This window comes from Mus caroli, chromosome 2 (genome assembly GCF_900094665.2).
Source record: "Mus caroli chromosome 2, CAROLI_EIJ_v1.1, whole genome shotgun sequence".
NCBI lineage: Eukaryota > Metazoa > Chordata > Mammalia > Rodentia > Muridae > Mus > Mus caroli.
The window spans coordinates 157166273-157185557 of record NC_034571.1 but is presented as its reverse complement, the minus strand read 5'-3'; the positions used below and the strand labels follow the sequence as shown (position 1 = coordinate 157185557).

The following is a 19285-nucleotide window of genomic DNA, read 5'->3' as shown; positions in this document are numbered from 1 at the left end:
GATTTTGGATAAGGGTAGGAGGCAACCTAAAGGGGAAGGCGAGATGTTGGGAGAGTAAAAGGTAAGGCTCTAATGGAGTTCTGGGGAGAAGAGACTTTGTGGCTTACCCCACTGTGTGCAGGCAAATGTGGAGGCTACCACAGCCTAGGCCCAAACAACCTATGGCCCTGTAATTAGGTCAGATTCCTGAGTGGTCAGCACACAGCCAGGCCTGGGGTGGGGACAGAAAAGAAGGATCCACAGCTGCAAAAAGTGAGTTGAGGAGAGAGGGAGAAAGCAGAAAGTGCGGAGACGCATCTGGAAGGCCAGCCTCTGGTCTCTGAAAGCATGAAAGAGTAGAGGCTAAGAATAGAGAGGGAGGGGAGGAAAGAGACCAGGAGACTGCACAAAAGCAACGCTTGGGAGATCAATGAAGGGAATGAACCGAGAGAAGAAGGACTTAAGGGAGGGAACCGGCTGTCGAGGTGGAGAATAAATCTCAAAATAAATAAGAGTGATGGAGTTCAGCTGGAAGGACTAGAAATGCAACCACCCAGAGGAGACACCAGTCGCCAGGGAGGAGTGGGAGAGTGGAAATTAGAGCTCCCGGTGGTGAGCAGGCCAGGGCGAGCTGGAGTATGGGTCCCTAGGGACCATCAGGAATCAGGGTCTCGGAGGGAGGGCGCTGTCACTTCTTTAACTCAGCGTCTGTTTTGCAGGCCAGGATGCTTGGTTACGGGCAGATGGCAAAAGACACACAGCTGCATGGTCACTTCAGCCACCTGGCTGGCACCCATGCAGCTAAGAAAAAGGAAACAGTCTAGGCAGAAAAGACATCGGGCAGTGGGCTAGCTGAATTTGAGCAAGAACGGAGAATCTGGCTTTGCAAGCGTTTCTGGACAGTGGGGCGTGGGTGGGGGGTTTTATTAGCCTCATGCTAGAGGGCACGAAGTTTAGGCTGGGCTGTCTTGTTTGCCTACTCTTTTATTCTGGCTGGAGGCACAGGACTTCCAGAGCTCGCTCCTAAAGAGGGATGACCAGCGTGGCTCTCTTCCCAGGACAACTGACCTTCCACCTGCCAGCAGACTCCCAGCCCCGGGCAGGGGCTCTGTCCACCTCAATGTTCAGTGATTGTCTCTGAAGCCTCGGTCTGTGCAAAGGGCCTTTCTGGGCAGCCAGCCAGGGGTGGCCACTTGAGAAGCCCGCCTCTACCTTCGCTTGCACCCCCTTCCTTTGAAGCCGGGCTTTCATAGTGTGTGGGGGAAGGGGGGCTAGATGCAGCGAGGTCTGGCCAGGGGAGTGGCGGGGACAGGGTCTAGTCTGCCACGGGTGCCTCGGGGCAGCTGAACCGCCAGGCAAGGAAGGAGCCCGCTCCCCTCCTGGGGGCGCTCCCTTCGCGCGGATCTGGGCTGGGAGGAGGAGGAGGAGCACTCCCCCGGGGGCTTTCCCGCTGCCGGCGACGGGGGAGACGGAGCCTCCGGGCCCGGCAGGCGAGGGAGGGGTGCGGTCGGGGCGGGGGCCGGGCTCCCCGGCTGGCTGCGGGGTCCGGCCCGGCGGCCGCCTGCGGCTCGGCGCTGCGCGGCGCTCCTGCCCGGCGGGCGCTGCATTCTCCGAGTCTCCACCAGAGGCTGCGGGAGGAAGGAAGGGATCCGTCCCTTGCACACTTCCCCCCTAGTCAGACACGCACACTCCCTCGCTCTCTCGCTCCTCCACACACGCGCGCACTCGCCGCCGCGGCTCCCCCTCTCGCTCCCGCTCTCCCTCGGCTCCTCCGAGCGGACGCCAGAGCCGGACCTGGCTGTGATCCTGCCGCTTGCTGGCGTCCCAAGGCGCGGACCAGGGTGCAGCCCGGCCGCTCCCCGAGGTAAGAGCGCGCGGCACCCGCGGGAGGACAACCGATCGCCGCTGGGGAAGGCTGCGGGCCGGGAGGGTGCACGGGCCGGGGAGAGGCGGGCGCGGCGCGGCGCGGGCTCCGGGGCAAGAGCTGAAGCGCGCCCATCCCGCGCCCCCTCCCCGGCGGGGAGACAGGGACTTTCCCACGTCCAAACTTTCCCCGGCGCGGAGCCCAGCCCGGCCACCTCCCGGCCCCGGAGTCGCGGTCCCTGTGTCCTGAGCTCCAGGATGCCCCCGAGGCCGGGGAGGAAGGGGGTGTCTGCGCCAGGGGTGTAGGGCCGGCGCGCGGGGAGGGGTGCGGAGATGGAGAATCCAGCCTCTGTACGGGCCGGGACCCCTGCATTCCCGCCGCCCACCCCGCGCCGCCCCGGATCGGCTCGCAGCCCCTCCCGGAGGCCCGGCGATCGGCGCGGCGGGAGCGTGTGCGCCGCGCGGGTGCGTGTGCGGGTCGGGCCGCGGCGACACGCGCGGCTGCGGCCACCCCTGGGTGGGGTGAGCTGGACAGGCTATGAGGACCCTTGTGGCCCTGCCGACGTGACCCCCTGCTCCCTTCGGCCGTCGGATGACCGGTGGAGATTGAGAGGTGGCTCTACCCTCTTCATCTGCACACGACTCCGGGGACTCTGTCTCCACCACGGAGAAGGACCGGGCTTCACAGGCTCACGTCCAAAGCACGCGCCACTCGGGACTGACCCTCCGGAGGCCGGAGTGCGGAACCGGGAGGCGTGGACCTTGAGACTGTGAGGGCATGTAGGCTGCGGGACCCTCGATAGACACTATCCCTACCCACGTCTCCCTTGGCTGGGGATCTGACTTCGCCACTTCCGCTGTGGCCTGGTCGGGTCCCTGCCCCAGCTTGGGTGCTGCTGGAGACGACCCTGTAGGGTGCAGCGGGCGGAGCGCAGAGAGAGGCTGGAGTCCCCCGAGGTCTCCCCTAGCCGCAGGGGCACCCCCTGCTGGCGGGCACAGCAGCGACGGCTGAAGCCTGCGGGCCCGGCCGGTTGAAGGCTTGTCCGGCTCCCGCTGCTAGGAGCCCCCTGCTTTCTCTCCCACCCTTCCTAGTCGGTGGCGTTGGTCGGAGCGTGTGCGTTCCGTCTAATGAGCTCCCTGGGTCCCAGAACGGGCAGGAGTGCTCAACTTGGCCAGAGTCTTAATTGCTAGTATTGGCTACTGCTTCTGCTTCTTCTCCTACTGTCCTGGAAGCCTATCCATTATGTCCTCTGTCCCTAAGAGTATCTCCCACGCTAGCCCACCAGTGCCCACCCTGACTCTTTTTGGAATGTGGGGGCTTGGCCCGTCTCATCCTCAGTGTTGCCACCTTCTTTCACCCTTCTTGCCTCAGTGTCTGTTAGGTCAGGAGGCATCTTCTTCCCCAAGCAAGCCTCTACTCTCTGCGGCAGCAGGATCCCCGGCTTTTTCCAGTGTTCCCTTAAACACTGCTTGGGATGACGTGGGGGTGTCTCTGTGATCTTCTTTCACTACAAGAGCACCAGTGCCCCCCAGCAGGTGCTTTACCAAGCTAGGTCTCTCAGCCTAGGACATCTGCCTCTGGGGCACCCTGTCTGATTCTATCTACCTGGGCTGTCCTCCTTCCCATCCTGAAGTATTTATTGGAGGGTGGGTTCTGGGGTCACAGGGCAAACACTACCAAAAGGCAGAATGGGAACCCAGATACCCTGATATCCAGGCCTCACCAATTTTATGCTGGGTGAGTGTGAGGGAAAATGGATCCATTTCTTGTCCTCAGACTGCAGGCAAAGCAGGAAGGCGTTTGCTTTCATGCAGCATGAGGTATTTAAGGTAGATCCCCGGAGCTCCCAGGGGGAGAAAGCTGTTAAGTGACAAACTGTGGTGACCCTGGGTACATGTGTGTGTATATATATATATATATAGTGTGTGTGTGTGTGTGTGTGTGTGTGTGTGTGTGTGTGTATGGCTTGGTTGCTTTTGCACAGAGGCTGGGCCTCAGCCTCTTTCCCCCTCTGGGGTTCTCTGTGTCCGTATCCTGTGGGGTTCTGAGACTCCCTGTGAGGCACTGGGCTGGAGCTGGAACAGGGACCTTCACCGCAGCAAAGTTTGAAACAGTTTATTTACCACACCAATAAAGGAGTTGGCCAATTAAATTTCCTCTTTTATCTGAGTTTTTCTCTTGTTTTCTTCCATCAGGAAAATCCATTGGAAATACAGCCCTGGGGGTGGGGGGAGGATGAGTTTCTGTTTATGTAACTGCATCCTTGCTGGGAAGCCTGGGAGAGGGTGGGGGGCTAGGCTGAGACCCAAGCTAGGGTTATACCAGCCCTCCCTTGGGAACCAGGACAGGCTGCATCAGCCATTCTGGGCTGGGAGGAGACCAACACCTCAGTCCAGGCTCAGGAACTGAAGCCTTGTTTCCCGAATGTCCCCCACATACAAAGGGGGTTCTCCATCAGCTTTAGTGCCTCAGAGCACCCTTAAGATGGAGTGTTGGATGGGATGCCTCTGCTTCTTGGCCGCTTGAGTTCTGTAACTGGGATCTCTAAAAACAAAAAAACAAAAACAAAAAACCAAAAGCAAACAAAAGCCTAAGGTCATGTTCCCACCCCACCCCACCCCTGCCTTACACAGGACAGGCTCTGATCTCAACATTGTCATCCAGACAATGGGCGCTACACACAAGGAAAGGGTAAAGACTAACAGGAAAGTTACCTTGCACAACGGCCTGAGTCTATGTATGTGCGAGGCAGAGGTTTAGAACAGGGAGAATGGAGGCATAGCTGTCTTGCCGTTGGGCTGGCTGTTGACTGTCTTGAGGGCATTCAGCACAGGAGGAGAAGAGGATCTAAAATCTATTTGGGCTCCACTCAACAAGTCGGGAGCCCTAAAGGCACTGCATGAGCCCGGAGGAGGGCACACTCTCCTCTAATTTGCACAAAGGAGATGCTCCTGGGTCCTGGGCCCATGTTGCTGCTTGCCCCAAGAGGCTCCTGCTTTGTGAATGCTAAGGACACAAACAGTACCCACTCCTAAGCCAGACTCTCTTACAGGGGACCATGCCTTCCTACGTCTGAGTATAGTCTGGGTCTGAGTATAGAAGGTTCCAGAGCCTGAAGGTGCTTCTTTACTCCCATGCTTCCTCCTGGCCCCACCTTATCTGCAGTCACGTTGAGGGGACAGACTCCTTATTTTCTCATGAGAACCCTCAGGCTTTGACTGTCTGCTTGCCACCAACCAGCTCTGTCGATGATGCAAGCGGGGCTTATGACTTGGGGCCTGTGTGACTTTGGACAAGTTACTTCACCTCTCTGAACCTCTGAACCTCAGTTGTTAGGTTGTTGAGTGGGGGGAAGAAGGAAAGAAAGAAAGAGAGAAAGAGAGAGAGAGAGAGAGAGAGAGAGAGAGAAAGAAGGAAGGAAGGAAGGAAGGAAGGAAGGAAGGAAGGAAGGAAGGAAGGAAGGAAAGAGAGATGCCTAAGTTAGTTTCCTCTGCACCATGCTGGGCACTTAGGTCGCCGGTTAACCACAACATTGATTATGATAATACTCCTCTGTTAATAATCCTGAGCGCAATGGCTTTGCCACAATGGCTTGCCTACCTGGGGGCTAGAGTCAGACTTTTTCTGACCTCAGGCTCCTCCTGAGCTTCCAGGGTTGTGGAAACTGGCTGGTTAAGTAGCAAGGGACAAAGGAAGGTTCTAGATTTCACAGATTCGTTTTGTCCTAGTTTCTGCCTTCTCTCCCCCAACCCATCCCGTGATTCCCACTCTGACTCAGGCATCATGGTAGAAACCTCCTCGCCAGCCTGCAGGCCTCCGGTCTCCCTCCTACCACAGTCCTTGCTGCAGTCACAGGCATCCTTCCTCAGCACAGGTGGGATCACGTCACTTGCTTGATTAAAACCCCTCCATGGGTCCCCATCGCCTACTGAATTAAGTCCAGATTCTGCACAGTGACATTCAAGGTCCTTGTAATCCGTCTGCATCCTCTTTTATCTCCTACTATGCCTCCAACCCAATGATCCTGCTCAAAGCCTGAACGGTTCTTCCTCTCAACACCCCATCCAAAGCCTCATGACCCAACTTACGCAACAGTCTCTTCCCTAGGTCACACATGCACTTGTCCGTGCAGTTTTCCATCCGTTCATCATCTAGTTGGGAAAAAAAACACATGAGCATGTGTTTGCTAGGCATGAGTTTGTGCTGAGCGATGTGCTGAGGGTGGGAAACACAACTGTTAATCCCAGACAGCAGGAGGCCATCGGTCCAGCATGGCCCTCAGATAATTAAGCGGTTCTCATCACGGTGGTAAGAGCTCTGGGTGAGTGGCAGAAACTTTCAGAGTGAGGTTTAAGCAGGGCCCTGTAGGATTGAATAATGGTCCTTTAAGGAGCAAGGGGGAGGCAGACTGGAGAGGAAGGCGGCTCCAGGCTCAGGGGTTTGGAGGTCCCCTGAGAAGGAAAGGGTGGGAAACTGCCAACCCAGCTGCTGAAGCAATTGCATGGAATGAGGATCCCAGGGAAGCCACCCCTGGGGCTTCTGAAGCAGGGCCTGTATGGCTGGAGAGCCACAAGAAGCAGGAAGGCGATATGGGATGGTGTCTCTGAGCAGTGGGGACCCTGAGGGCCTCAACAAGGGAAGCACCTGGTGACATTTGCCTGCAGAAGCTTCAGCCCAGCTGCAGGGAGAGTGGCTAGATTGGGAAGCTGGGTCCAGGGCTGCCATTGCTAGGCCTGCTACGACTGCTGCCTTTAGGGCCCGAGAGGGCCGGATGAATGTGGAGGACACGCGTGTGCCCATGTCTGGCTCATGAGGCTCTTGGGTCATGGTGACAGTAAATATGGGGCAAGGGTTACAGAAGCAGTGGGGACCGGCCGGGGACAGATGCCTGCGAGAGGCTGACGGGACCCAGGGTACAGTGATGAAAAGCCAGTTTCCTTGTGGGGGCTGGACACATGTCTGTGAGGTCCCAAGGCTGAGGGGTTTCATATCTAGTCTGAAGCATTAAGAGGTCTTGTGGGGCTCCTAATTCTCAGGTTCAGATGCTGCCCAGTGAGCCCTGTGCCACCACCCAGTGGCCACCACTCTGCCTCAAGCCCTAGGAGAGCTGAGATTTTCCTCCTTCTTGTTCTCAGTGTTTCTTAGCCAGAGCCACTTTTGGTCCCCAAAGGCCATTGGGTGATGTCTAGAAATGTCTCCAGATCAGAGGCCATTTCTGGCACCTGATGGGTGAAGGCTGTCACTGACAACAGTGCCAAGCCACCTACCACCGGCAGGATGTCCCCACCCCTGGCCACTCCACCACAGAGAAGCCTGCAGTACAAAGAAGAACATAGAGGGCCCACGCACAGAGGGAGACTCCACAGAGGCCGGTGTGGACATTTCCTTCTGTCTCCTGGGTGTGGAGCCTGGCATGTGGCACACTGCCAGCCTGCCTCTGCTGCATCAAGCGTGGGCTTAGGGAGGGGCTTAGAGCCACTCAGTGTGGGAGCCAGCACACCTATGGCTCCTGCATGGGGAGATAGCCACAGCTCCGAGGCCAAGAGCAGCTGCCTGGTGTAAAGTTCGCCAACCCCTTGTCCTGGCCTTGTTCATTTCTGGCATTTGTTTTTCAATAGATCATGTATTATCATCATCATCATTATTGTTGTATGTTTGTGCACGTGCGCGCTCGTGTGTGTGTGTATGTGTGTGTGTGTGAAGTATATGTGTGGGCACACGTGCCATGGCATGCAGGTAGAGGGCAGAGGAAAACTTTGTGCAGTCAGCCCTCTCCTCCATCTTTTAGGTTCCGGGGACGGACTCAGGAGGTCAGGCTTGAGAGGCGAGGGTCTTTACTGAGAGGTGAGGATCTTTACTGAGAGGCGAGGGTCTTTACTGAGAGGTGAGGGTCTATTACTTGCTGAGCCATCTTGCTGGCCCTGGGATGTTCTGTCGCCGGTCTGTTTTGAGACGGGGTCTCATGTGTCTCGGGCTGATATCAGGTTTGCTTTGTAACTGAAGATGATCTTGGCCTTCTGTTCCCTGCACCTCTGCCTCCTGAGTACTGGCTTGCAGGCGTGAGCCACCATGCCTGCTTTATGCAGTATTGGGGAGCTAACCGAGGGCTTCATGCAAGCTAGCCGAATACTCTACCAACCGGGCTACTTCTCCATTCTTAGATATTATATATCGTCTTAAATCGATGACTCTCGGATGAACAAAGTGACAACAGTAAAGTTGCCGACTAAGAATCCTGACCCTGGAGCCCAAGAGAGCTGAGCTTACAGCTAAGCCCCACCGCTGCCCCTGTGGGACCCTCTGTCCCCTCATCTAGGAAATCCCTTTAGTTAATGTGCCTCCTGAGAACCTGGGAGAAGGGAGGAGATACACAGGGCAGACCATGTGGCTTGGCTCCTAGGAAGAGTGTATTCATGTGGGTGTAAATGTATACACATACATACATCTGTGTGTCTTCTTATCCACGAAGGCGTTTTCAATTAGCCATGATCCCGCTGGCCCTTGGTCACCATTTTGATACGTGTTCTTGTTGACATAGATTTAAAATAAAAATAAAAACACTTTGCACATGAGCCTCCATAGCCTGCCTTGTGACTGTGTAGTGTACTGTGAGCGTCTTGCCATTTCGATGAATAGACGTCCACATCACCATTTTTTTAATAGCTGCCCAGCCCGCCATTGTGTGGCTGTCTATAATTCACGCGTCCAGCCCCCGCGGTTGGACACTTGGGTTGCTTCCAACGCTTTGCTATTACAAACAATTCTGCCACAAGCATCCTTGTACACATGTCTTCACGCTAGTGTCCAGTGATTTCCTCAGGGACTGCTTGAACATTTTTGGCAGAAGGAGGTATATGGCTCTGACCTGATTCCTTAAGTAGAAACCTTTAGACCCAGCAAGGCTAGGGCCTCTGGGGAATGAGGAGGGTGCTGGGAGCCAGGGGGCCATTTGGACTCTGGAAAGGCAAGCTGTGGTGTTAAGAATCAGCTGGCTCAGGGAATGGTAACCACCAAGGCCTCCCCCCACCTTTGCTGTCACTGGACTGTTGGAAGAATAGCAGACCAGGGTTGGGAGGTGGACCACGTATTTGATGGGCAGAGTGACAAACACCAGGCAGACAGGGACCTGAGGTGGACAGGCTGAGGCAGGCTGATGGATGGGTAGCAGGGGCAGGTGGATTCAGGTCAGCAGACAGACAAGATGATTGACAGGTGACGAGCTGGGCAGATGCGGGTGTCCAGAGAGAGGACTGCGGCCTCAGGGTGGAGCCTGCAGAGACCATGAGCTGACAGAAGAATTTGAGAGGGGATATAGCTGAGGCCCAGGAGTCCCTGGCCTGTGTCTTCTGCCACACAAGCAGCTGAAGACCGTAGGGACCAATCAAATGTTTGGATCGGAACTCTCCTCAGGAAAAAAAAAAGGGCCTGCAGTGCCCTCTCTGGTCCAGTTTCAAGTCTGTTTATTCACAGGACTTTCTCAATGAGCTTGAAGGGTGGGACTAGGGATGTGGCTAATGTGGAGAGTGCTTGCCCAGCATCTGTGCAGCCCCAGATTTGGTCCCCAGCACCACGGGGATCAGAACTAGAAGTGTGGCCGGGCATGGTGGTGCACGTCTTTAATCCCAGCACTCAGGAGGCAGAGGCAGGCAGATTTCTGAGTTCAAGGCCAGCCTGGTCTACAAAGTGACTTCCAGGACAGCCAGGGCTATACAGAGAAACCCTGTCTTGAAAAAACCAAAATAAAATAAAATAAAATAAAATAAAATAAAATAAAATAAAATAAAAGAACTAGAGGTGTTGTGTAAACCTGCAACCCAGCACTCCGGAGGGAGAGGCAGGAGCATCAGAAGTTCAAGGTCACCCTTGGCTACATAGTGAGTTCAAAGCCAGCCTGAACCATGTGAGACCTTGTCTCAGAGCAAAGGGGGACACAGGAAGGAGAACAGTGGGCAGAGGGGACGCCATTTCACAGCAAAAGGGGGCTGGGGGAGGAAGAATCTGTCTCACTTCCAGGACACCGTGTAATCAATAACAGGGTCCTGCTGAGGGCACAGAAGCTAGACTGCCATTTACCGGCAGAGGGACCTGAGACTTGTCACCAGCCTGTGGGCTTCTGTCCTGACTCTGAGGTTTGTGAAAAAGATTGGAGCATTCACCTATAAGAAAGGCTCTAGAAGCCTTGAACACTGATACTGTACTACACACTTGTTACACACACACACACACACACACACACACACACACACACACCAGGTGTGTCATAAGCACACCTCAACAAAGTGGCTCACTGGACACAGATCATGGGGGTCGGCCCTGGAACTGTGGATTGAGCTACGACACTGCTGCGTTTGGAGAGAGGTCTCAGTAAAGGGGAAGCAGCTTGGTGATGTCTGGCTCAGGGGCAGTGGCCAGGCTGACCAGAGCACAGAGGATGGGTAGGGAAGGAGAGGGTGAGGAGCTGAAGGAAGGCCCCTCAGCGCCATGATGATGCTCCAGGCCAAGGAGTGCTGGTGATGGGGAGCTACTGCAGGTAGCTGGCTGGATTTTAGGATGAACTTGGAGGAAAGAGGACCCAGGGAAAGGGCACTGGGATCATCTGGAAAAACAGTGAGCCAGGATCACATGAGGCCGTGGAGAGCAGGGGCAGAGGGAAGAGATCCATGTGGTTACCTGGACCCAGCACAGCTTGGCTGCAGGAGACCCTGTGGAGAAAAGCGAGAGATCTAACAGCAGGCAAGCCTGGATATGGATGTGTGTGTGTGTGTGTGTGTGTGTGTGTGTGTGTGTGTGTGTGTGTGTGTGTGTGAACTAGGGCCCATTAGTCAAATCACGGGAGTCTATGCTTGAGAGACTCCCAGAAAAGCTGAGAGTCTGCTGACATTTTTCAGCCACCCAGCACCCCACCTGATGCCATCCGTCCTTTGGTCATTTTCCAGCCCATCACCCACCCACCTCCATTCAAATGTCGGGCTGCCCACTGCCCACCTGTTGCCTCTGCCCACCTAATTGCCAAGCGATAGCCAGCCATTTACTTGCTGTGCACCCACCCACCCACCACCCATCCACACCCACACCCACCCACATCCCACCACCTTGCTCTGTGTCTTCTCAGGGCTCATCTGTCTGCTCCCTCCCACCCGAGAACTCACCAGCTCACCGGTCCACTCCCAGGGCGTTTCTTTTCCACCTACTATGTGCACGGCTGAGGTGAAATCTTGATGCAAATGTCTGGAGGCTCCTGCTGATGGAGATGGGAATTGGGAAAGACATTGAGAACGAGTGGACTCCTTAACCTGGAAGAGAGAAATTAGAACGGGACTTTATGTCCTCCTGGCTGTGAAGGGTTCTGGATGGCCGTGGCCTAGATGGCTGTGACAGAGATGAGTGGTGTTCCAAGACTGTTAGCTGCTAATACCACACAGATTTGCTGTTTGTTTTCTTTGGATTCTGTGAGTGTGTGTATGCACACGCACACTCTTGCATACACATCTGCCTAAGCTGGCAATGTCTCCTTGAGGCCATAGCTGGTATCTGTCTGATTCCACGTCTGATATCTCCTCCTTTTGGGGATTCTATTGGCCCCAGTAAGAGGCACACAGTAGGTGCTCCATAAACACGCAGTACAGTAGGTGGCTCACTTCAAGTGGACGAGAACAAGGGAATGGCCCCCAGGCTGGGGCAGAGGAAACTGGCTACATTTGAAGCTGGAGGGATCAAGGCTAGCTAGCCAGAGGGGAGACTGCTGTATTGATCGCAATACTATCTGTGTTTGGCTCTGGCGGGCAGGACTCAAAACTGTAGGGGCTACTGAGTAGAGAGAGGTGCAGACTGCCTCATTTGTAGAGGGGTACTGGAGGACTCTGGCTGGGACCTGTGTGGGGTGATCAAGGTGCGGAGTGAGTTGCCTGTTGATGAGACAATGGCTTCACCGTCAGCCACACGCCTCCACAGCCAACGTCTGTCCCCAAGTGTCTCTCATTGGAGAGCCCTTGCCTTCTTCCTGTGGAGCCGATGTCCTTTCCTGTCTCCTCATAAGCCTCTGTTCTCACAAACCTCAGCCTCCAGCCGAGTATCTGGCTTTTCTTGGAGAATGCTTTTCTGGGCATAGGCCTCCCTCAAAACTATCCTGAAAAGAACTAAAGCTTTACTTCAGGGGTGTGCCAGCCCCTACCCAGCCCCAAATCCTGTCGCTGAGCCTCTGTTACCGAAGGACATGGATCAGGCCACTGTCCCTCTTGCCCTCATAAGCACCTGACCACTTTGCTCAGTGCTTGCCATGTTCCCTTCCTACTCGAGTTTCCAGCAGGGAATTTCTGCACCACCCCCATCCTTGTAAATTCTGAGTCCATTCTCAGCACAGACTCTTATCCCCTAGCTCAGTCCAGACCCTTGGTGGAACCTGATGACTCCCTCCTCCCTAAATGGTAGTGCTAGATATCTGCCGTGTGTGGCAGCCAGCCAATGAAGGTGCCAGCTCTGCCACCACTCCAGGGCCTCTGCATCCACTCTGCAGGGCTTGGAAAAAGCCCCTGGATATGGGCCCGTGAGACCCTCCCACCACCTGCCCACTACCTCCACATGCTCAGAGAACAGGGGAACTTTCAGGTTAGCAAGCAGGCTGGGCTGATGGCGGGCACCAGCCGTGCTGGCAGCTCCACTGGGCTTGGCTCACAGGCTAGAGAATCCGAGACTTGCTGTTTCTGGGTTAGGAAAACAATCACAAATTAGAGAAAATGTTTTGGGAAATTGCTCTACTGCACAAGAGGGAGGCTGCTGAGGGAGGGAGCACAGGAGGGAGGGAGGGAGCACCACAGTGGAGAGGGAGGGAGGGAGCATAGGAAAGAGGGAGCACAGAAGGGAGGGAACATGGGAGGAGGCACAGGGAAGGGAGAGAAAGGAAGGGAGGGAGGATGGGAAGGAGGGAGAGGAGAGGGAGGATAGGAGGGAGAACAGCAGGATCAGAGGGAGGGTAGGAGCAATGACTATCTGTCAGCTCCAGACCCTTTGCTTGACACTCAAGGCCCCATTTTGTCACCCGACACAGTTCTTCACCCGCTGAGCCAGACACACCTGCCGAGCTATCATTGCGCCAAGGTTGCCTCCCATCTATCAGCTTTGCCGAACCCTTCCGGCTGCTCCATCTGCCCTTTGTGTCCGGGTGGTACCTGAAACGTCTCTCTCTAGACAAGTGACATACTGACTGGTTAACATTGGGACAATCTCTTTGAGTGCCTGAGCCTCAGTTTCCTCATCTGTACAATGGGGTTGCTGAAGGAGGTGATGGATACATAGAGTCCGTCTCTCACCTTAGTGAGGATGCCACTGCGAAGCTTCCTTCTTCCAGAAAAGCAGAGCTCTTGGCAGTGAGGCCAGCTGTTATCTCCTATCTAGGAACATCACAGCTCCACTCCTGAAGCCCTGCTGTGTTCACGTCTGTCCAGGTCTCCCCCGCTGAGCAGCTATGGAGACAGGTACTTGAGTTTCAAGGCAGGAGCTAGAGAGCTGATGGAAGGTGTCCTAAGAGGAAGGTGAGGCTGGAAATTTCCGTTTTAAAAGTCATCTGGCCATGGAGGCACCCCACACCAGGCTTTCTTTTCTGTCCTGGGGGGATGAAGAGAACAGCCTGGAGCAGGGGTCTGGAGTAGCCTGGGCCTCCCGACTGCCAGGTCTGTACAAGTTACACAGCTGCCTCTGTTTCCCTATCTGTAAGAGGACAGTAAGAATCTGTCTCTAGTCACCATGCCAGGTGTGATATTTGAACAGTGCTTAGCATGGTTCTGCAGAGCAGGCAGCGTGTGGGCACTTTCTGACGGGAAAGCAAAGGTAGTCCTAAAACCAAGGCTCTGGGTCTGTCTGTAAAGGGCTGGTCTGGGGGAACATATCTACCCATGTGGCTCTGAGAGAGAAGCAGGAAAGAGCCCCGGGGTGCTCGGAGGCGCCAGGAATCCTGCAGATTCCACCTGCCCCTCCTCTGGCCTAGTGGAGACTCAGGCAGTGAGAGATGAGACTAGATTGTGTGTCAGAGAGTGGGGCCTCGGGAACTCTCCTCGCAGTGAGCAGGGGTAGCAGAGGTGTCCTGGGATCCCCCTTGTCAATCAGAGGGTGGCTAGGACCCTGTTCACTCCGCGGTACAGTGAGCCAACGTCCTTGGCCAGAGGGAATCCAGTGAGCCAATGTGTGTGTGTGTGTGTTGGTTGGCAAGCGTGCCAGTGTGCAGGTGCACACTGTGTACCATGTGTACATATTATATGTGGAGGCCAAATCAGACACTGGGTATCTCCCATTGACTTCCACTTCCTCGAGACAGGCTCTGTTGTTGAACCGGGAACTTTGACTGGGCTAGTTGTCTGGTCTGCAGAGCCACTGGGAGCCACTGTCTCTGCCCCTCCTCCCTCCAATGCTTGGCGGTACAGAACCTGGTATCCATGCCCGCCTTTTCACAGAGGAGCTAAAGATTCAAACTCTGGTCTCTATGCTTGCATAGCAAGTATTCTTACCAGGTGAGCATCTCCCAGTTCTCCTCAGGGGCGATCTTATTCTCTCTTTTCCGCGCCTTGGTTTCTCCTTCCACCTGCCCTCTGCTTCTTCCTTTCTTTCTCCCGAGCCTTACCCCAAGTGGAAGATGGGGAGGGGACACGGAGGAGAGTTTGAACAAACTGGGACTGCAGGCAGAACTTGGGATTGGTTGGCCAGCGCCATCCTTTTTCCCGGTTGCCATAGCAGCCATTTCCCCGGGTTGTCAGTGATGAAACTCATAACATTGTTTTCAAATAATCCGTGTAATTGAAATAACAATTGAGCTGTTAACTCGTCTCTCACACTCAGGCTAGGACAGCTCCTCCTCCCTCCACACCCTCCTCCCCACCCCGGAAGTCTCTGTCCCTTCCTGGTTCCTCTTCCAGGCTCCAGCCTTGGCGTTGGAGGAAGACAGGAGGAGTAAGTATGACTTCCCCAAATCAGCGTATATGCCCCAAAGCTCAGGAACCCCAAGCTGAACTAGAACTTGGAGGTAGGAGGCTCTTTCTTTTTTGCAACTTCAGGTCCAAAGGAGAAAAGGGACATGGCCAGGGCCCCGTGGGAAAGGGGCAGATGGAGGAACAGCCTGAGTTTTGGTGACAGTTGTTAAGTGTTGGATTGGATTTACCCTGACTTCGCAGGTAAACAAACCGAGGCCTGCAGAGCCGCATATACAAGTACTTTACAAACTTCAAAACGTAGCTAATGGATCTGGAGAAAGTTGTCTCTCTCCTCCCTCGATCCCCAGAGTTGGGGCAGAGACCTGGTCCTTAGTCAGGAGACTTCCTGGAGGAAGATGCCTGCCTCAGAATAAGAGACAGGGAGCCCTCAGAGAGCTAGAGGGGTAGGAAACGTGCAACCACTCAAAGTGCACATGTGGTGAAAACAGCATCCGAGGTCCCCACCCAGTACTCAGAAGGTTCTGGGATAGACGGAAGAACGGGCAGTGTCTGGAATCACACAGAATGGCTCGGCCGACAGACAGCTAGCTCCCTGTGGATGCCTCACGGAGGAGGATAAAAGCATTTTTAAAAAAAACAACAGTCTGGTCTCTGTCCAAGGTGCTCTCTGAGTCCACAGACTGTGTGGGTGGCTGGGGTAGCTGTCAGTGGCTAGGGGGTGGGGCAGTCCTCAGAATGCAAGAATAGAGGACAGCAAGAATCTAGCTTCCCTCCCTGGAGTATTGAGAGTGGCACCTGCCAGCCAAAGGCCTTGTCCTTCTATCCTTGGACATTCATTCAACAGCCACTTACTATCTACCTGCTTCAAGCCTAGCGCCAGGCGCTCTCCCAGGATATACGGATAAGGTAGACTTATGGACTTACATCCTCAAGGACTCTTTCAGTCTGACAGGACACATACATGCACGAACACACACACACACACACACACACCCGCACCGCACCACACCGCACCACACCACACCACACCACACCACAGCACACCCTGGATCAAATGAATTGGGCTCAGTCTTGAAGGCTGAATAGGAGTTTTCACTGTGCGAATTTTTCACCAGAAGCCCCATAAACAGGCAGGGAGACACTCACAGTTTAGGGGACGCCTGGAAGCTTATGTGCCTGGAGGGTTGGCCACCTGACACCACATGGCAGATTGAGGAAACAGACAGTAGAGACAAGAGGCCACCTGGAGTTGGGGTAACAGCCTGGACCCACTGCCTTGAAACCTTGGCCTGTCAGGAAAGCAGATGGGAACAACTGAGCTCCCAACGTGTTTCCTGAGTGACTTCCATAGCACTGTGCCTGTCCATGGGGCAGACTCAGCTCAGTTCAGCCAGAGAACCAGGGCTACAGGAGTTCCCCAGACAAACATGGGTGGGCTCCGGGGAAGCAGCTGGAGCTGGTTCCCATCACAATATTGATGAAGGACACTCCCCTGGAGGACCACGGTTCTGGCAGGAGGCCAGGCTGAGCCTGTCACTGGCCCCAAATGACCTTTCAGGCGATCCCTCCTCTCTGATCTGTGGTTCCCAAGCTCATCTGTTGTGGGGTGTTCTTCCATGTCTGGCCATGGGACTGACACTCCTGTTAAAGTGTGGAGCAGTTTGTTTCAGAACTGGGATCACCCCAGCTGGGAGGCACAGTAGAGGCTGGACAGTTGCTAAGCATCATTCTATTACCAGGATGGCCCCACAGTAAAGCATGGTCCCTTGGACCAACAAGATGGTATGGCAGGTCCCTTAGACACTTGCACCTGAGTTGGATCCCCAGGACCTGTGTAGAGGAAGGAGAGACCTGACTCCCCAGGATATCCTCTGACTCCACACATGTGCCATGGCATGCATATACCAACGTACACAAATAAATAAATAGATAAAAAATATAAATAAATAAATGTAATTAGAGAGAAAAGAAGAATGACCTGGCCCAGCCAGGCCTGGGGCTGAGGTAGAGAGTCAGAAATCTCTGCTTGTTTGTGACAGTCAGATGCAGCTGGGAGAATGGCACCGGTAGCTGTGCAGACGTGCACCCCAGCTGTCACGCAGAGGAGCACAAGTGGCCTTGATGTTGGGCAGACCCGGAGGTGTAGAGAGACACTTGACCTCTCTGGGCTGTGGCTGCTTCATCAAGGATGGTAATCACAGAGCATATCCAGCAGATGTTGAGAGAGGTTAGCTGAGATCACACATGCACGTGGATGGGGGTGGGGAGAGGACTGGGAGGGAGACAGTAGCATAGGAAGCCAGGGAACCCCAACTGTGAGCACCCGACTGAAACCTAGCCAGCTCAGAACCAGCCTGGCGCGCAGAGCTGGGGGTTGTGGGTAACTTTCCCAGGCTCTCTGAACCGCTATGGCTTCTCAGGTAGACAGGGATAGGAGGGCCCATCTCCTGGGCCTAATAACAGGTATGTGATCCCAGCATAGAGACATAGAGACAGGAGGGTCAGAGTTCAAGGTTATCCTCCAAGACATAATGGCCAGTCTGGGCTCCAAGAAACAATGAACCAAAAGGCTGAGTTGGGCTGCCTCTGTATGAATATAGGTGGCCGTGGTTTAGAGAATATGAGTCTCTTGAACTACAGGCAGAGGCTGCCCCAGCCATCTCCCTATCACACCTTCCAGGTCTCCACCACAGAGTCTCACGGGCCCTGGTGAGGCCCTCTGTTGCCCCGCCCAGACTTGTGGCTCCTCTCTTTCTCTTAGCAGCCTCTGCCCTCCTTGTCCCTCGGTTCGTAGGACTGGCTCTCCTTTCCTTCCACTCCATCCTCTCTGCCCTCAGAGGCCCTTGCTCAGACAAGACCTAGGATCACACAGAGAAGATGAATCCACAGGGATACAGGGACAGATGGCCTCTAAGACCCTCCTACTGTGGCCCCAGCCCAGTTAGATGAGCCATTGGCTGACCTTCAGAGAATGCAGGAGTTCTGTTTGGATACTTTCCCTTGACACTGGGGTAGGCCAGGGAGGGTTGATCAGGGCCAATCTCTGCGCACTTACAACCAAGAAATGCCCAGACAAGTGTCACCTAGGTGGCAAAGTCATCCCGGCAGACATCCGCTGTGCTAGAACATGGCTATAAAATGTGAGCCTGGTCCCAGTGTCCTAGAGAGAGGTTTTATAATCCCATTCGGAATCCTCTAGTTGAGCCTTTTGGGTTCCCTTCAGCTAGAGTTCCTGTCCCTGACAAAGTCTCCAAGCCAGCTGATGCTAAGCATGGTGTCGCTGCCCCCAATATTCAGCTCAGCCAGAAACTGTGAACTCTGATCTCAAGCCCCAGCCTTCAGCCTGCTTCTCACTCGGAGTTCAACCCCAGGCCCCAGTCCTCAGCTTTTTCCCTATCAGTAACTCACCTTCAATAGAATTTCCATCCAGAGGACTGGGGTTATAGCTCAATGGCAGAGGGCTTGCTTAGCCCACACAGGCCCTGGGTTCAATCTATAGCAGAAACAAAAGAAAAACCCCAAACAACAACAACAACAAAGTTCTCCAATCCAAACTCTAACTCCAGACACTAAGATCAGGAGGAACAGACTTCTGGATCCTTCCAGCTCAGCTTCCAGATCCCAACCCTGACCCTCTGGCCTCCAGGACTCCAGGAGGTGGGTCTGAACTCACTGTCATCCGTGTGTTTATCCAAACACTTGACATATTCTTTGCTTCACTCCAGAACAATGGTGGAGTGTGGTCCCACTGTCCTCTGGGGAGACAGACAGTCAGGATGTCACAACCAAAGATTCCCTAGTCCCTTAAGAGCCTAGCAGAGCAGTGTTGGGGATCACTGCCCTCCATGAGGGGTGAGCACGCAGCAAGGAAGACAGGCAGGCCCTGCTTGAGTCAGCCTGTTCACTTGCAGAGTGTTTACTTCAGGCTTGCCGGTCTCCTGGATGGGTAGAAGAAGAAATGCCTCGTAAGGGGCAGCTTGGGGGAAGGGACTCTGTTACTGCAGGGACCTAAAGTTAGCCATTTGAGCAGACTCCTTAAGCCTGGGAGAGCAAGAGCCAGGAAAACATAAGGGAGGCTGGTATTGCAGGCCAAGAGACCAGCGTGTGCAAAGGCCCTGAGGCTGGATCAGAGTGGGTTTGGAGGACAGCCAGAGCCTGCTTTGAGAGGACCACAGAAAAGGGATGGAGGGAAAGATCAGAGGAGTCACATGAGACCAAATCTCTCTGGCTCTTAGGGGCCATTCCACTCTGAGGAATATAAGAAGACAAAGGACTTTCCGGAGAGGGCGATGTTATGTTTTAACACCTTTGCTGAGAGTACGCTGCAGAGGCAAGGGCAGAAGCAGGGAGACCGTCCGGGACGCTGCCACAATAATCCAAGTAAGAGATGACATTCCTCGTGGCCCAGGCTGTTGACAACCACAGCGGTGAGATTGGTCAGATTCTGGATCTATTTTAAGACTGGCAAGATTCGCTGATGGATAGGATGTGGGCGTGAGATGGAGCAAAATCAAGAATGACTCCC

At 54.6% G+C, this 19285-nt stretch overlaps 1 protein-coding gene across 1 annotated transcript in view; it reads left to right on the top strand.

Moving 5' to 3' along the window:
• Window positions 1-1544: 1544 nt before the first annotated feature.
• Window positions 1545-19285, top strand: part of Cdh22 (cadherin 22) — a 123840-nt gene continuing 106099 nt past the window's right edge. Inside the window, exon 1 of the mRNA XM_021156302.1 lies at window positions 1545-1843. The gene's annotated coding sequence lies outside the window, so the exon portion shown is untranslated. The remainder of the gene's footprint in view (window positions 1844-19285) is intronic.